At 43.7% G+C, this 6,000-nt stretch overlaps 1 protein-coding gene across 2 annotated transcripts in view; it reads right to left on the reverse strand.

Moving 5' to 3' along the window:
• Positions 1-6,000, reverse strand: part of LOC111870314 (probable cytochrome P450 304a1) — a 96,782-nt gene that overhangs the window by 81,278 nt on the left and 9,504 nt on the right. The window lies entirely within an intron of this gene.

Here is a 6,000-nt window from a genome sequence, read left to right on the forward strand (position 1 = left end):
ACGTTGGAGCACAGGGTATCCATGAAACTCTTGTTTCACTTCAGTTTCTCAGACGGGAGGGCTCCTTGGATGGGAGATCAGCCCGACGCAAGACCGCTAGCTACACAAACACAGAAAAAACACAAACATCCATGCCTTGTGTGGGATTCCAACCCACGATCCCAGCATTCGAGGGTGCGGAAACGTAGCCACTGAGATCACAAAATGTGTGAGTGATATTCTGCAATTCTAAAATTGCCTCATATTAGATAAACTAGATGATAAGAGTACGATGAATTCTTCTCTTTAACAAGTAAAATTCACATACAAGTATTCAATGTCATGTGATACATAAGTTGGACTATGAAAATCGTGGTCTTTGGGTTATATCGCCGCATATTTCGGAGATAGGCCTACGTTTCGAAGAAACATATCACCTCAGACTTTAGGGCCGAGGAGCAAGCCAAGCAAGAAATCACAAGACGGAAGCACCAAGCTTGGCTTAATCTTCGATCGTGAAGATGGAAGCGATATGTTCCTCCGAAATCCGGAATCTCTCCATAATACAAGAAACTACAATCCCGAAGACTATATGGTTTATAGTGGTTGAAATTGTCGAGAAGTCAAATCTATAAGCTTATTCATTCATTCTTTTTTTTTATTGCTAGTGGGTGGGACTAAGTCCATTGTACTTCGGCCACTTCTGGCCTATTGTACCAGCCCCAGATGATAGGTGAGGGTGATTGTGGAGCAACTGGTGGAATGAAGATTGGCAGGGGAAACCGAAGTACTCCGAGAAAACCTGCCCCAGCGCCACCTTGTCCACCACAAATCCCACTTGACCAGACCCGGGATTGAACCCGGGCCGCCGCGGTAGGAAGCCAGCGACTAACTGCTTGAGCTATGGAGCGGCCTTCATTCATTCTTTATAGTCAACGGCTCTGCAGCTTATGTTGGGCACTCTCGGCTTTTTTCTCTTTCGTAATCCTATCTACGGTCAGTAGGAGTCCTTGGAGGGGGATCAGTGCGTCGCAAGACCGCTACCTACACACAGAACAGAAATCCATAATAAACATACACAGACTTACAGGCCTCGAGCGGGATTCGAACCTACGATTCTAGTGTTTGAGCAGGCGTAAACAGTTCATGTCTCCGCGGCCACTGTGATCGGTTCTATAGGCCTATACTAAATTTTTTTCATTCATCAGTAATCTGTCATACGACAGGTCCACAGTCTCTTCCAAAACAGTTACTCCACTTAATGCGATCTAGAGCTTTCTCCTTCAAATAAAAATATCCTCTTCTGTCCCCAAGGTCGTCCAGCATCTTCTTACGTCTTTTTCCTCGTCTTCTGGTCGCATACATGGTATCTCTGTTTTTGGAAAGAGACTAATAATTAAGAGACTAAATTAATATGTCTAAAAATAAGTCTTCACTGTTCACACTTTTTGCACGAACTGAAGGAAAATTAAATGTAGCTAAAGGGTGCTCTAAATAAAAAATACCATCCAGCATCATCCACAATCGGGGTTTGGAACGCACGCGGTAGCGCAATTAGTTAAGGCAAAATGCTACAAGTTGGAAGGTCGCAGGTTCGATTCCCGATGGGATTTTTCAATTGACCTAATCCTTTCAGCCGCACTATATCCCTGGAGCCGACTCAGCCTCTAAGAGAAATGGCAAAAAAAGTAAGGTGAAATTATCCCTATAACAGGCCGTGAAGCTGTAAGACATCGAGGCCCATATATTTTCTGGATAATCGGATCACGCATGGCGGTGAGGCTGTCAACCTTACGCACCGGCCGCCCTTTACCCTTCAAGAAAATTCCTGGTACCCATTTCTGTTAGAGGTTGAGTCGACCCCAGGGCCATAGTTCGTCTTCTAACAGAGATGTGTAGCAGGAAGACTCCTGAGGTGTAAGGGCGGCCGGGGCGCAGGACTGACAACATCACCGCAGTCTGTGAGCTGATTATCTAGAAAATGTGGGAACCTCGACCTCTCACAATCCTATGGGCCTCCACGGTCCGTTACAAGGATAGTTTTACCTGCGAAGTTTTCCCGAAACAACTGATGTACACGTATCTCTATTCGTCTACTACATTTACTCAATAGCCATCGAGGACAAAGGACTTCGGCAGCATTAACAGCTATTTTTTATTTGATATATATTTGTATGCCGATCACAGTGCCGGTCACGATAGTCGAGCGGTCTAAGGCATGCACTGTCTTCGCTCGCTCGGAAGCCGGGATCGTGGGTTCGAATCCCACTCAGGGCATGGATGTTTTTGTGCGTTTTTCTGTTTGTATACAGGTAGAGCCCTTGCGACGAGCCGATCACCCGCCCAAGGAGTCCTACCATATGTCTAAGATCTAGTAAACCGAAATGAAACGGAGAGTTTCATGGAGGTAGGCCTAGGCCCAAACGAGGGCTGTAGCGCCAATGAAAAAAAAAATGCCGATCACAGTGGCCGCGCGCTTTAAGGCATGAACTGTCTTCGCAAGCTCGATTGTTGGGATTGTGGGTTCGAATCCCATTCCAAGGCATGGATGCCTATGTGCGTTTATTCTGAATTTGTGTCGGCCTGTGTTTAGGTAGCTGTCTTGCGACGGGCTGATCGCTCGTCCAAGGGGTCCTACCCTCTGTGTAAAAATTATTACGAAACTAAAGAGAGGCCAGGGTCCAACAAAGGGCTGTAGAGATATTAATGAATGATACGTGTAGATATATAAATACAGATGGTAAGAAACTTCGGGTTTGTTGAGAGAACCGTTCTGATCATTCGGCAATCTTCCCTCACTTCCGGTACATCAATATTGACTTTTAAATATACCAATTAAGAAAAGTGCACATGAAGTCACTTTATTTTAATTATCTTGGAAACCTTTAAGACGTTAAGAAAACAAATGTACTAGAACTACAACTTGTGTTTCATATCCCTCTACAGTCTAGTTTGGAAGATTTCTTCACTCTGATAAATACGTAGGGACCTGACCTCGAAGCACACGGATAGGTATGTGTAATCTTCATGTAGAGCGTTGATTAGGTTAGGTTGTTCGATTTTAACCAAATCTGAGTGTACAAAGTTTAAACGGCGTTAAGTAAACAAATATATCTAATATAATCTTGACTTTATGAGTTCCTGTTCTCACAGCGGCGGTTATGAAGAGATTTTTTATCTTCTGCGATATAACGCCGTGTAGCCTGCTAAAAGTCAACCGACGTTTCGGAGGAACATGTCGCCTAAATCTTCAGGGTTGAAGAATAAGCCAAGTAAAGTATAGGCATGAACAGGTAGCAAGTATAGAGAGGCCCAACACAGAGTCGCGTGCTCTGTCTGCTGTCTGCTTCATGCTGGTTCCTTTCTTCGTTCGTTCTTGGACACTGAAGATGGAGGCGATATGTTTCTCCGAAATATCGGTGGACTTTCAACAGACGCAGGAGACAGAACACTTCATTCTTTAATCTGTCCGTAACGGAGCTGCCTGTGACTTCAGACTGACAAGCGCTGAGAACGCAGCAATTGAGCCACGGTGAGGTAATAAGGCATAGCATTGCGTTCTGCTTCGTCTGCAACAAACTGTACATAGAGAAAACGAAACGTATTCATTTCTTTCCACTTCACAGAGCTTTATTTAATATGCAATTCAGAAAAATGGAGGCATTATGTTTCCTCCAGAACTCTTAAGTCGGCGCTGTATTGTAATTAAGTAAACCAAGCGAAGATGTAGGCGAAAGCATGAAAACATTTGAAAGGAGAACTGTGAATAATGAATGACATTCGTGAAAGGGAAGTTAAATTAAAAGTCAGTCTTCTGATGTCTTGTAGGAAAGCCATTCGGTTCTTAAAGCTGATGTAAAGTAAAAGTGAAGTTGTCTCTGTGCTTAACTAATTAAGCAGTAAGCTGTGAAGACGTATGGGGAAGTGGATGTATACATCCACGTTTTCTTGACCTCTGCACTAGTTGGGCGTAATGGTCAGCTTTACGCACGGGCCGATTTACCCTCCAGGAGAAGGGCCGTAGATAACCATTAGATAGGAGGATTTGTGGGCTCCAGAACCGACCTTGACGACGTGGAAAAGGGAAAATTCTTGACTCTACGGGAACTCTGACCCCACGGCCGTAGCCAGTCGCCATACCGACTGCGTATTTAAGCCGAAGAAGGTAAAGCTATCCCTGTACCAGGCCTTGAAGGCCCATAGGGTCGAGGCTTACACATTTTCTAGATAATCGGCTCACAGACGGCGGTAAGGTTGTCAGCTTTACGTGCCGGCCGCCCTTTCCCTCCCCCAGGAAGATTCCTGGTACTCATTTCTGTTAGAGGCTGAGTCGACCGCAGGCCCATAGTGCGGCTGGAAGTAACAGGTAAACTGAAAAATTCACATCGGGACTCGAACCCGCGACCTTCCGGCTTATAGCATAACACCTCAATCAGCTACGCTACTGCGCGCCCCCATAATAATTACGTCATTGGAGAACTTAACATAAGAGTTGACAATAAAGTTCGCGAACTCGCCAATGTGTGCTTGCCGTGGCAGCAGTGGACAGAAACCTCAGTATGGTTTCATGACGTTGGCATACCAAGTTTACTCTTTGGAAGTACTGAAAAGGTTGCATAAAAAGGCATGTAACGATAGAGATACTTTTGGAAACAGTGTTTTATACTTGGTCGTACAGAGGGGTTATAAGGAGGACAACTGAAGCAAGAATAGTTGAAAATCCCGGGTGGAGGCGGGGTCAAATGCCTCCACCGTAGCCCTGGGCGTCGTAGGAGGTGACGAAAAGGAACCCAGTGGCCGGGGAAATTTTTATCCTAGGGGACCTCGCCCTCCAGGTTGGGGTAGTCTCGAATCTGAGAGAGGAAAATATGGTCATGAGTCCCGCGGGACTCTGGCCGGAGAATGAATGCTCTGAAGAGGAGCAGCAGTAATTGCAAAAGACAGACCAATCTTCTCGTGAGAGAGGATGTTACATTAGGGCTACAACCGCAAGTGTTCAGTTGGAAAATAATAATTCTTGTCGTTGATCTCAAGGGGCTTGTAGCCAAGACGAACTGATTGCCGGTAAACTACCAATGGTAAACTAATTCTGACTCTGACTCTGAAGAATAGTTCACTCGGGAGGAAGTCGCCGTTCAGAGAGGAGTTGAGCTCGGAAGCAGAGGAACGGCCATTATTAAAAGCATCTTCATTTCATGCATCCTGTTGTGTTACAATATATAACTTTATTTTTCCGTCACAACACAACAACTAAGGAGTATCAAGGTCAATACCCAGCTATGCCTCACTACATGTTTCGGCCGTTAACGGCCATCATCAGGTGAATACAAATCAAAAAACGTATACTATTGAACTGTGGTAAAATTAGATACAATGATAAAAATAGTTAATTCTTTTGTGTAAAAATACAACGGTCATTAATATATAAAACTGGAGGTTATAATCTAAAACAAGATTAAAATTGATGTTTTATAACATCTGATCAGTCGTATGTTTACTTTATACGTTCCGTGGACAAAATAAAAATATAAGATGGTATTGGAGGCCCATGATATTGCAAGTTAATTAATCTGAAAATATATATATAAAAAAGGAATAGTATTAAATATGTTATTTTCATATTTAATTTTATGCTGTAGTATATATTTACTTACAGAGTAGAGGTGCCTCGTCATACGAAAGAAAATGTCCGTACTGAATGAGGAGTAAACAACGACTGATTTTAAAAGTAGTTACTATAGGATTCTGACGATGGTCTATAACACACTGATATATTGGGTTTTTGGACTTTATACATCGTCCTGGTTTTTAAGATAACTAATAAAAACACGACGTTTCGGAAACTGGATCTGTTTCCGTCCTCAGGTGAAGGAAAACACCTATTCTGTTGGGTCCGTTAGAAAGAGCTAGCCTCAATACATCGGTTTGTCCAGTGATTGAGGCTAGCTCTTTCTAACGGACCCAACAGAATAGGTGTTTTCCTTGAGGCTAGCTCTTTCTAACGGACCCCACAGAATAGGT

This window comes from Cryptotermes secundus, unplaced genomic scaffold (assembly GCF_002891405.2).
Source record: "Cryptotermes secundus unplaced genomic scaffold, Csec_1.0 scaffold391, whole genome shotgun sequence".
In the NCBI taxonomy this organism is placed as follows: domain Eukaryota; kingdom Metazoa; phylum Arthropoda; class Insecta; order Blattodea; family Kalotermitidae; genus Cryptotermes; species Cryptotermes secundus.